At 36.1% G+C, this 13,366-nt stretch overlaps 1 protein-coding gene across 1 annotated transcript in view; it reads right to left on the reverse strand.

The window, feature by feature from the left end:
• The window catches only part of LOC307187293 (beta-adducin-like), a 396,022-nt gene that overhangs the window by 107,514 nt on the left and 275,142 nt on the right, over nucleotides 1–13,366 (reverse strand). Inside the window, exon 5 of the mRNA XM_079923146.1 lies at nucleotides 13,064–13,126. The gene's annotated coding sequence lies outside the window, so the exon portion shown is untranslated. The remainder of the gene's footprint in view (nucleotides 1–13,063; nucleotides 13,127–13,366) is intronic.

Here is a 13,366-nt window from a genome sequence, read left to right on the forward strand (position 1 = left end):
AAATTATATGTAATAGAGATATTCTAACCTAGAGATTAGCACCTGCCTGAGAGATGTAGAGCATTGGGATGTTCAGGGTACAGCATATTAGTTTGAAAAAGCATATTCAATGTTTCATCAAAATTTTACAATTTTAAAACAACCGCCGAAACAACTATGGTTATTTTTAAATAAATTACAAAAAGTAAAACATAATTATTTTTTTATTTGTGGTGATAGTTATGTAATAAACTTTTCTCAGTTTCCCCTAGGGCTGCTTATTATTCCATACGTAAATGAGATCTTAAAATTTATCCAAAAGGGCACGGGATTTGAAAGAATAAGAATAACTCTACTTAGTTAGCATATGAAGCACCACATTAATTACTGCTGTCCTGGACCTGAGTGACTGCAGCCCAAATAATTAACAAGTATATAAAAATACATTATTGTGAAATAAATATAAAACGATCACATGTCTGTTGTGGCCAGAGTCTTCTTCATCACCCTGATTAGATCTTGGTCTGGACCAAGGAACCTTTTGTTTCAGATATTTTGTTTGCAAGGAGCTTAAAGACATTAACAAGATTATTTCCTCAAACACTTGCCATACACTGCCTGTCAATAAATCAGTATAAAAGTTCTCATTACAAACCTCCCTCAGTATAAAACACACAACTCAGGTATTCAACTTTCTTCTCTTTCCATTTTTTTCTGGATAGTAGAAAGAAATGCTTGAACAGTAATCCAATACAGAATTTAGAGAAAACAAAATGTCCACAGAGAACCTACATTCTTTGTTAATCTAAATGGTTAAAATATAACCACCGGTTTTCAGACCATGGCTTTTGGAGATTACAGTAATGCCTACCATCCACCTCCATTCCAACAGAAAACACACAATTGCCATTCCCACAAGCCATGCTAAACAAACATACACTCTAAACAAGAACAGAGAGCTTATTAATAAATGCAACCTAGTCCCTCCTTTCATTAGCATGCCAATTTAAAGACCATCCTAATTGCAAGTCCTGGAAGAACCACAGAGCACCATTTACTGTAGTCTCACTTGGATGTATAATCAATTGACAGAGATGTTTGAGTTTATGTAGTCAGAGTAAAATAGACAAAAATCTTCTAGTAATGGAATTTATATTTTGTAATTATTTCTAATTTGTGCAGGCTATCTGCACAAACCCTTCTTTTAAAATATTTTAGTTTCTCAGTTTCTAATTTCTAGACCTGATCAGTCTAATTTTTTCTGTAGTACATACACTGTGCTTGTGCTACTAATACTGGTAGAAAGACTTGTGGAAAGGTGGACAGAAATAAAATCATGTGTGTATAAAGAAAAATGTTCCACTTATACCTCATTTGCCTAGTAGATGTCAGAAATGACTGTAGTTTCATCACAATTGGCTTAAAAAGCTGAAGCCAATAAAGGACAATGAACTTTTGGTGATTCTGGGATACCAGATGCGAACAGGATCTAATGCATTGAAGACCCTGTCCCGACCAATGAACAATGGAACATATTTTCATCCAACTGGGTATATACCTACACATTCCTCTCATACTATTAAGAGTGCTAGTTTTTCATTTTTAATCAGCATTACCACCATAAATACTACTTTCCTTTTTGCAATTAAAATTCCTATAGTTTTCCCCTTAGCAGTCTACACAGTGGATTTCTTCACTGACAAGTATTCCCTTGCCGAAAAAATTAATAGACCTACTGTAAAGTTATTTTTAATCCTGGTGGTGGCTATTTTATTTATTTTTGATGTATAAAAACTATAACTTCCATGATAGAGTAACCACTTTAAAAATAATTTTAATTTTACATTGTGAGTTATTTTTCTTGCATTTTTCAAGCATTGTATTCCCAATAAATTAAATTGTTATTGAAAATCTAATGTACTCTATCCTACTGCTGGCATCTGATATTGTGCTGATTTCTATTATTTTGTAAATTACTACATAATTTCCATGTACTGTGTAGTTAATACCTTGTAGCTAGAGATAGGTTTATTCTTACTAATTGAAAGACTATAAAACCAATGACACATTCATTATTGGGTTTAATTATTTGACATACATTCCTAAGTACTAATGTCAAGCCACTGAAGCCAGATCTTTTTAAAGAGGGAGAGAGAGGAAGAAAATAATAGAAGGCAAAGTAAAAGAATGTTTTGCTAACATTTTATAGTACAGAGTTTTATAGTGTCTGGACTTATATTTAGGTCTTTAATCATTTTGAGTTTATTTTTGTGTATTGTGTTAGGAAGTGTTCTAATTTCATTGTTTTACATGTACCTGTCCAGTTTTCCAGCACCACTTATTGAAGAGGCTGTCTTTCCTCCATTGCATATTCTTGCCTCCTTTATCAAAGATAAGGTGATCATATGTTACTGGGTTTACCTCTGGGCTTTCTATCCTGTTCCATTGATCTATCTTTCTGCTTTTGTGCCAGGACTATACTGTCTGAAGTAGTGTAGCTTTGTAGTATAGTCTGCAGTCAGGGAGCCTAATTCCTCCAGCTCCGTTTTTCTTTCTCAAGATTGCTTTGGTGTTTCAGGATCTTTTGTGTTTCCATACAAATTGCAAAATATTTTGTTCTAGTTCTGTGAAAAATGTCAGTGGTAGTTTGGTAGGTATTGCATTGAATCTGTAGATAGCTTGGGTATTACAGTCATTTTCACAATGTTTATTCTTCCAATCCAAGAACATGGTATATCTCTTCATCTGTTTGTATCATCTTTAATTTCTTTAATCAGTGTCTTATAGTTTTCTGCATACAGGTCTTTTATCTCCTTAGGTAGGTTTATTCCTAGGTATTTTACTCTTTTGTTGCAATGGTAAATGGGAGTGTTTATTTTTCTTTCAGAATTTTTATCATTAGTGTATAGGAATGCAAGAAATTTCTGTGCATTAATTTTGTATCCTGCTACTTTACCAAATTCATTGATTAGCTCTAGTACTTTCCTGGTAGCATCTTTAGGATTCTCTATTTACAGGATCATATCATCTGCAGTGACAGCTTTATTTCTTCTTTAATGGTTTGGATTTCTTTTATTTCTTTTTCTTCTCTGAATGTTGTGGCTAAAACTTCCAAAACTATGTTGAATAATAATGGTGACAGTGGGCATCCTTGTCTTGTTCCTGATTTTAGAGGAAATGGCTTCAGTTTTTCACAATTTAGAATGATGTTGGCTGTGGGTTTGTCATATATGGCCTTCATTATGTTGAGGTAAGTTTCCTCTATGCCTACTTTCTGGAGAATTTTTATCATAAATCATTGTTGAATTTTGTTGAAAGCTTTTTCTGCATCTATTGAGATGATCATATGGTTTTTATCTTTCAGTTTGTTAATATGGTGTATCACATTGACCGATTTGCGTATATGGAAGAATCCTTACATTCCTGGGAGGAACCCCACTTGATCATGGTGTATGATCCTTTTAATGACCCTGCTGTTGGATTCTGTTTCCTAGTATTTTGTTGAGGATTTTTGCATCTATGTCCATCAGTGATACTGGTCTGTAGTTTTCTTTTCTGGTGACATCTTTGTCTGGTTTTGGTATCAGGGTGATGGTGGCCTTGTAGAATGAGTTTGGGAGTATTCCTCCCTCTGTTATATTTTGGAAGAGTTTGAGAAGAATAGGTGTTAGCTCTTCTCTAAATGTTAGATAGAATTCACCTGTGAAGCCATCTGGTCCAGGGCTTTTGTTTTTTGGAAGATTTTTAATCATAGTTTCACTTTCAGGGCCTGTGATTCGTCTGTTTATATTTTCTCTTTCTTCCTGGTTCAGTCTTGGAAGGTTGTGTTTTTCTACGAATATGTCCATGTCTTCCCGGTTGTCCATTTTATTGGCATAGAGTTGCTTGTAGTAATCTCTCAGGATCCTTTGTATTTCTGCAGAGTTAGTTGCTACTGCTCCTATTTCATTTCTAATTCTGTTGATTTGAGTCTTCTTCCTTTTTTCTTAATGTGTTTGGCTAGTGGTCTATCAATTTTCTTTATCTTCTCAAAGAAACAGATTTTAGTTTTATTGATTTTTGTTATTGTTTCCTTCATTTCTTTTTCATTGATTTCTGATCTGATTTTTACGATTTCTTTCCATCTGCTAACTTTGGGGTTTTTTTTTGTTCTTCTCTCTCTAATTGCTTTAGGTGTAAGATTAGGTTCTTTATATGAGATGTTTCTTGTTTCTGGAGATGGGATCATATTGCTATAAAGTTCCCTCTTAGAACTGCTTTTGCTGCATCCCATAGGTTTTGGGTCGTCGTGTTTTCATTGTTATTTGTTTCTAGATATTTTTTCATTTCCTCTTTATTTTCTTCAGTGATCTCTTGGTTATTTAGTAACGTACTGTTTAGCCTCCATGTGTTTGTATTTTTTACTGTTTTTTTTTCCTGTAACTGATATCTAGTCTTATAGCATTATGGTCAGAATAGATACTTGACACGGTTTTAATTTTCTTACATTTACCAAGGTTTGTCTTGTGACCCAACGTATGATCTATCCTGGAGAATGTTCCATGAGCACTTGAGAAGAAAGTGTATTCTGTTGTTTTTGTATAGAATGACCTATAAACATCAATTAAGTCCATCTTGTTTAATGCGTCATTTAAAGCTTGTGTTTCCTTATTTATTTTCATTTTGGATGACCTGTCCATTGGTGAAAGTGGGGTGTTAAAGTTCCCTACTATGATTGTGTTACTGTCAATTTCCCCTTTTACGGCTGTTAGCACTTGCCTTATGTATTGAGGTGCTCCTATGTTGGGTGCATAAATATTTACAATTTTTATATTTTCTTCTTTGATTGATCCCTTGATCATTATGTAGTGTCCTTCTTTGTCTCTTGTAATAGTCTTTACATTAAAGTCTATTTTGTCTGTTATGAGAATTGCTACTCCAGCTTTCTTTTGATTTCAATTTTCATGGAATATCTTTTTCCATCCCCTCCCTTTCAGTCTGTATGTGCCCCTAGGTCTGAAGTGGGTCTCTTGTAGACAGCATATATATGGGTCTATGTTTTTTCATTCAGCCTCTCTATGTCTTTTGGTTGGAACATTTAAACCATTTACATTTAAGGTAGTTATCAATATGTATGCTCTTATTACCATTTTCTTAATTGTTTGGGGTTTGTTTTTTTAGATCTTTTCCTTCTCTTGTGTTTCCTGCCTAGAGAAGTTCCTTTGGCACTTTCTGTAAAGCTGGTTTTGTGGTGCTGAACTCTCTTAGCTTTTGCTTGTCTGTAAAGTTTTCAATCACTCCGTCGAATCTGAATGAGATCCTGCTGGGTAGATTAATCTTGCCTGTATTTTTTTTCCCTTTCATCACTTTAAATATGTCCTGCCACTCCCTTCTGGCTTGCAGAGTTTCTGCTGAAAGATCAGCTGTTAACCTTATGGAGAATTCTTTGTATGTTACTTGTTGCTTATCCCATGTTGCTTTTACTATTTTTCTTTGTACTTAATTTTTGATAGTTTGATTAATATGTGTCATGGTGTGTTTCTCCTTAGATTTATCCTTTATGGGACTCTCTGTGCTTCCTGGATGTGATTGACTATTTCCTTTCCCATGTTAGTGAAATTTTCAACTGTAATCGCTTCAAAGATTTTCTCAGATCCTTTCTTTTTCTCTTCTTCTTCTGGGACCCCTATAATTTGAATGTTGGTACATTTTATGTAGTCCCAGAGCTCTCTGAGACTGGCCTCAATATTTTCATTCTTTTTTCTTTATTCTGTTCTGTGGTAGTTACTTCTACTATTTTATCTTCCAGATCACTTATCCGTTCTTCTGCCTCAGTTCTTCTGCTCTTGATTCCTCCTAGAGAATTTTTCATTTCATTGATTGTTTTGTTCATCATTGTTTATTGCTCTTTAGTTCTTCTAAGTCCTTGTTAAACGTTTCTTGTATTTCCTCCATTCTATTTCCACGATTTTGGATCATCTTTACTATCATTACTCTGAATTTTTTTTCAGGTAGACTGCCTATTTCCTCTTCATTTTTTGGGCTGGTGGGCTTTTACCTTGCTTCTTCATCTGCTGCATACTTCTCTGTCTTCTCATTTTGCTTAACTTACTGTGTTTGTGGTCCCCTTTTCACAGGCTGCAAGTTCGTAGTTCCCATTGTTTTGGTTGTCTGACCCCAGTGGGTAAGGATATTTCAGTGGGTTGTGTAGGTTTCCTGGTGGAGGGGACTGGTGCCTGTGTTCTGGTGGGTGGGCCTGGATCTTGTCTTTTTGGTGGGCAGGGCTGTGTCCAGTTGTGTGTCTGTGAACTTACTATGATCTTAGGCAGCCTCTCTGGTAATAGGTGGGGTTGTGTTCTTGTCTTGCTAGTTGTTTGGCATGGGGCATCCATCACGGGAGCTTGCTTGCCATTGGGTGGAGGAGCTGGGTCTTAGCATTGAGACAGAGATCTCTGGGAGAGCTCTCGCTGATTAATATTATTTGGGGCTGGGAGGTCTCTGGTGTTCCAATGTCTTGAACTCAGCTCTCCCACCTCAGAGGCTCATGCCTGACACCAGGCCAGAGCACCAAGACCCTGTCAGCCACATGGCTCAGAAGAAAAGGGAGAAAAAAAGAAATAAAAATAAAAATAAATGAAATAAAATTATTAAAATAAAAAAAAGAATAGAGCAACGAAACCAATAAACAAATTCACCAATGATAACATGTGCTAAAAGCTATATTAATATAAACATAAAAATCAGAAACAAGTCAGTCACAGACAGCAAATCCCAATTCTACAGTTGCTCCGAAAGCCCACCAACTCAATTTTGGGTTGATTCATTGTCTATTCAGGCATTCCACAGATGCATGGTACCTCAAGTTGACTGTGGGGATTTAATCCACTGCTCCTGAGGCTGAAGGGAGAAATTTCCCTTTCTCTTCTTTGTTTGCACAGCTCCTGGGGTTCAGCTTTGGTTTTGGCCCCGTCTGTGTATGTAGGTCGCCCTCAGGATTCTGTTCCTGCCCAGCCAGGAAGGGCGTAAAGCACCGGCTGATTAGGGGGCTCTGGCTCACTCATGCTGCGGGGGGAGGGAGGGGTACAGTAGTTGTAACTGGAATGTGGGGCAAGCCTGAGGCAGCAGAGGCCAACATGACTTTGCAACAGCCTATGAAAACACTGTGTGTTTTCCCAGGGAAGTTGTCCCTGGATCACGGGACCCTCGCAGTGGCGGGCTGCACAGGCTCCCGGGAGGGGAGGTGTGGATAGTGATCTGTGTTTGCACACAGGCTTCTTGGTGGCAGCAGCAGCAGCCTTAACATCTCATGCCCATCTCTGGTGTTGGCACTGATAGCCGCGGCTCACGCCCATCTCTGGATATCGCTTAGGTGGTGCTCTGAATCCCCTCTCCTCACGCACCCCTAAACAATTGTCTCTTGCCTCTTAGGCAGGTCCAGACTTTTTCCTGGACTCCCTCCTGGCTAGCTCAGCCTGTGTTCACGCAGCCAACCCCAGTCCTCTCCCTGGTGTCTGACCTCCGAAGCCCGAGCCTCAGCTCCCAGCACCCACCCACCCCAGCGGGTGAGCAGACAAGCCTCTCAGGCTGGTGAGTGCTGGTCGGTACTGATCCTCTGTGTGGGAATCTCTCTGGTTTGCCCTCTGCATCCCTGTTGTTATGCTCTCTTCCATGGCTCCTAAGCTTTCCCCCTGCCCACCCCCAGTCTCTGCCAGTGAAGGGGCTTCCTAGTGTGTGGAAACTTTTCCTCCTTCACAGCTCCCTCCTAGAGGTGCAGGTCCTGTCTCTATTCTTTTGTCTCTGTTATTTTCTTTTTTCTTTGCCCTACCCAAGTACATGGGGATTTTCTTTTCTTTGGGGAAGTCTGAGGTCTTCTGCCATCGTTCAGTAGGTGTTCTGTAGGAGTTGTTCCACATGTAGATGTATTTTTGATATATTTGTGGGGAGTAAGGTGATTGCCACATCTTACTCCTCTTCCATCTTGAAGGTTCCCTTCATATGTTTCTGTTTTAAAACACTTTATTTTATATAGTTTGTTGATTCCTTAAATTGAACTCACAACCTGTAGCACTATAATTCATGCTGGAACAAAGCTTATCTAACACACAAATTTTCTCCAAAAGGGATATCATAGTTTTCTCCCACTTTGAAACACTAGACAGCATTTCAGCACTATGCTTGGGGGCTATTTTAAACATCAAAATCACCAATCAAAAGCACAAAAATGTGACACCTAATATACAGCAAAAGGGGCTTTTTTACAGTATAAGAACCAAAGCAAGAAGTCACTGATTCACCTTGACCAACCTAACTGGGAACTTTTGACTGAGGTCAAAAGTTAAATTTATTCACCATTCTGCATTCACACATGTCAGGGAATGACCAAAAAAGCACTTCAAGTATTGATTTTAGTTACAAATACAATTTAGCAAATAGGCAAATAAGCATATAAGGAATCTGCTAATAATGAGGATCAATTCTGTGTGTGTGTTTGTATAATCTCTATATAAAGTTGTATTTTTTAGTATTATATTATGAGCATTTTCATTTCAAAAATTATTTAAATTCATGCTTTGAAATTACTATATTTGGTATATGATACTAGTATATTTTATATGATTAATCAATTAATCAGATATATTTAAGAATCAAGATTTTTGCACTCCTTTGGTATTATAAATACTTTTTTCAATGAACAATTTCTCTATTTTTCCTAATCTATCTTCCACTAGGAGTATGTAAGCTTCATGTAGTCAAGGATACTTTGCTATTTTGCTCACTATTAGAATCTCTTTCCCTGGATGATTACTAGAACATAGTAGATGTTCAATTAATCTTTGAATGAATAAATAAACACACCTAAACTCCTATGGGATGAGGAGATCTGGATTCACTGACTTCTACTCTCAAAAGGAAAAGAGGGCTTCCCTGGTGGCGCAGTGGTTGAGAGTCCGCCTGCCGATGCAGGGGACATGGGTTCGTGCCCCGGTCTGGGAAGATCCCACATGCCGCGGAGCGGCTGGGCCCGTGAGCCATGGCTACTGAGCCTGCGCGTCCGGAGCCTGTTGCTCCGCAACGGGAGAGGCCACAACAGTGAGAGGTCCGTGTACCGCAAAAAAAAAAAAAAAAAAGGAAAAGAGAAAAATATTCTTCCATACTTCTAAGACATGTGTTAGTCTTAAGAGTAAAACAAGAAGAGATTCTTTAGTGAAAATTAATCTTCAAGTTTCCTGTCTATCTCAGAGTATATCCATCCATATCAGAGCAAAATAACAAAGAGTTTCTACTTTAGATATTTGAAAGGGGATTAAATTTTCTGTTTTCAAAATAATATCTTTTCAGAAATAATTTAAAATAATACATACCACTTTTTAAGTTATGTATAGTTTAAGGTCAATATGGCAACATACTCTATTTACATATCTGAGTAAAAATGACTTGAGAAAGCCATCTGTATAGAAGGAATCTATAACTAATGTGAATAGTTTATGTATTCTGTTATAGAACTACTATATAATCTAGTGCTGTACATAGTAATGATAAATGTAATTACTTGAACTTTAGATAAAAGTAAAGGATCTGACCAAGTGAACCAGAAAGAATCACTAAATGCATTTTTTGAGTAAGATGAATGTCCCTTACGCCCAACCTAGCTTAAGTTCAACAACCCATTAGCACGCGAAGTTCTCACATGGGTAGAATCTGCTTTTTCTGTTTCCTCTCAAAGGCTTAGTTACATGAATGTCAATTTCCTAAGAAAGTAGGTCAGTATGGTTAAGAATGTTTGAGTGAAACAGAAAAGTACAGTGGTGCCTATTGATTAAATGGATGGTCTCTGCTTTGCTTTAGGGAAAATACAAACCTTGAATCCTTCTTTAACAATTCGCTGAGTTCCAACTCACATATCTCAACCTCTAGAAACACTATTGAAAGTATTAATTATTAGGATTAATAGTCTACATTGAAGTAACCATAATTCAATTTGCAATTTATACAAATATTTTGAGTCTTTTCCTCCACCTTCCATAAAGATGCCTATAAGAAATATTGTTTAGCCATTCAGTTGGATTTTCTGATATGCATAATAAATATCTTTTAAAATTATGCTTATGGCTTTCTACAAGATTTAGCACAAGAATATGCTTAGTGACCTCGACACAAAATATATTCCATAAATTGGTAGGCATGGAGTGAAGTGAAAAGTGAATGAGAAGTGAAGAAATGAATATAACATGTGAAAAAATCTTCAATACGTTTATGAATAAAAATGATAGAGAAAAAGAAGTAATGGTGGAAAGTTGTTGTTTTTAAATTTTTTTTTAAGCTTTGGGGACATTAGAGTATGTCTGTGTGCTTAGGGGGATGACCTATGGAATAGAGAGAAAAGGATATCTGGGTATTCATCCAAACCAATTTCATAAAAAAGGCAGTCACTGTTAATTCTATTTCATTTAAATAATATAATAAAGTGCTAAGAGGAGTATTAATTTCAGATGATAGTATGCTAAAGATAAAACCAAAGAAAAGGAATATAAATCATTTTTAGTTTGATGAAACATTACCATGTGGCTACACAGGTACTAAATTAAGAAAAGGAATATATGTAAGTAATTTTTATATTAGCATTTAATATTATATTTTCAAAAATAAAGATAAAATAATTGAATAACTGAAATGTTGGATTGTATTTACTTTAATAAACAATTATTATTTATTAAATAAGTGGGATAAATCATTTATCTATTAATTTGTTATATTTTATTTATCCTTTATTCCTCTAGATAAAAAGTAGGGGATTCTCATTTTTAAGTAAAGGGTTCTAACACTATACTGTTGAAGCCTTAATAGGATGACAATTGAGATGAAAAGCAGACTTCTAGGTAGATTGTTGTAGACACAGATAGTAGAAAGCTATTTAAATATAAGCACAGTGGCAATCTTCTGCCACTGGGAGAATAGATCTAATAAGCTAAACTATTATGTCACTTTTGAGAACAATCTTAGCATGGGTGGTGAGTGCATGCATCAGCAAAGGGCATCTCGTAAAGAAAGTTGGTCTTAAACAGTGGGGATTTAGGTGGTTTTAACTGAAATGATGAAACTAAGAAATTTCACATCTTAGATTTGGTCTAGGGATCTGCTGGGCTAAGATTATCCATGAACATTTTCACATTTCTGCACGTAGTCTAGACTTTATGAGCCAAGGGCAAAGGTTAAGTGATATCACTATCACTTATCTTCCCCAGACTTATCTTCCCCAGAGGCATTTGCTTGCATTCCAGGATTGTGAAGCTAGAGCTCCTTCTCTCCCTCTCCCTCCCTCCATTTCCCCTCCCACCTCAAACAGAAGGAGCAGCTGTGCCACCCAACTCAATACCATCTTCGATCTCATAATTTCAGCATTGCTCTCCTGTGTTGCACCCGCACTGCAATACAGGGTAACATGAGGCTCTCACATCCAAGAAGATTGGCCTCTGGGAACTGACACCAAGATGCTCTGTGAGTAATAAGTTATCAGTTCTCTGTTCCAGAGACCTGATGCTTCCTGTCAGAATATTAATTGCAATAAATAATTAGCAGTTTCTTGGCAAAGGGCATCACAGAGAAAGGCACAAACTCGCAGCCCTCAATTTTTGCTCAATGAAGATCTTACTTTTAAATGAAATCACCATTACAGAAAGATTCGAGCCAACATCTTGACTCTTTTTATGGCTGATATTTCTCATTTCTTGCAAAATTATATTCAAGATACATCCACTCTTGAGCTGCCTCACCCCCACCTACCTAATACTCATCTAGTTTAAGTGCTATTTGTATCCTGTCATTTCTAGTGGTGGAAACTACGTGAATATACACATGTTGTATGATTTAGATCTGAAAATAGGAAAAAGTAAACGTCTGGCTAGCTTTCCTTGGGGTTTACTTGGATTCGTGGATATTATGTTTTATTCTCTATTCAGAGGATTCCTTCTCTAAGTGTTCCTTTCTACCTCTGTGTTTCTAGAGATGGAAAAACTTATTGACTCCTATATCATTTTTATATCTTCCTCTTGCTAAGTTAATTTATTCCTACTATTCCCAATCCTGTCACATTCTTGACAACAGCATTTGACAAAGCTTTCTTTAAAGTAGTTTAACCTATCAGATGGCGTGAGTATTCTGGGTAGTAAATATCAAGAAAAAAAATACATTATTCAAGATATGATACTATAATTTATGACATTTAAAAATAAATTTAATAATATTAGGTTCACACTAAATTAACAATAACATATTCTCATAATTATAACAATGAAATTGAAATATTTTAATCATTTCAAATAGGTGAAATTATTTTTACAGATTTAATTTTCATTTTAAATATTTAAATTTATGAATACAAATTACCATTTAGTTTTTCAGTTGATAAAATTGATTGCAATATTTTAGAACTTATTAGCACAGACCTCATAAATCACAGGTTTCTTAAATATCGGTGACATGAATAAAATTGACAGATACTCTTCTTAATATTCACAAATGCTGTTATTAACTGTGTCAGCAAAGCTGTTAGCAAGCCAAATAGGGCCTAATTGTTTCTGGATATGACATTTGTCTTAATATTACTATAGCACTTTCATGAGTTGTATTACAAATCTCTGCCCCAAATGAGTAGACATTTTTTATTATGCTGTTTGGGTTTGGCCTGATCACCTGCATTCTTCACACACATCCACACTTGGGACAGATGCCTGAAACTTCATTCTGAGTATAAATAGTGACTTTGAAAGTCTAACCTCTGGACCCAACACTACATACACATATAATAGAAATAAATTATTTAATCTTATTTATGAAACACAGAGCAAAGGCAACGAAGCAAAATAAAAGTAAGATAGATATTAGATTGTAACCATAGAGGGGCACGTTCTAGAATTTGGGTTCCCATAGCTGTAAACATTCATCCCACCCACAGAGAAGATAATTTCTTTCTACCCCAAAATATCATACCTTACTGCACTTTGGTATCCATATACCACAATATCCATGGTATTATATTTAATGGGAAAAGGGAAGATAGGAAAAATAGCAGCAACCCCACTATAGAGTTTGAGAAGCAGCTGCCTACCTTGTTCCATTTTTGAGACTCAGGCTCTGGTTATTCTGATGTAACTTCTACCATTCATGAGCTCTGGTGTTTAGTGGGAAAAACAAAAAAACAACAATTATAATCCAAACCTCTTTCAAAACTTTAATTATTAAAATAAAAAACTTTTTCACTTAAAAAACTATTTTAACAATATTTACACATATTAATTCATTTTATTGTTTTCCTGAAAGTTTGTAGGGCAGATTATTTGTATTATATGAGTGAAGGTCAGTGAGAATATTGCAGAATCATTAATGACAGGGCTGGAGACATCAATATATC

This window comes from Stenella coeruleoalba (genome assembly GCF_951394435.1).
Source record: "Stenella coeruleoalba genome assembly, chromosome: 5".
Taxonomy (NCBI): domain Eukaryota; kingdom Metazoa; phylum Chordata; class Mammalia; order Artiodactyla; family Delphinidae; genus Stenella; species Stenella coeruleoalba.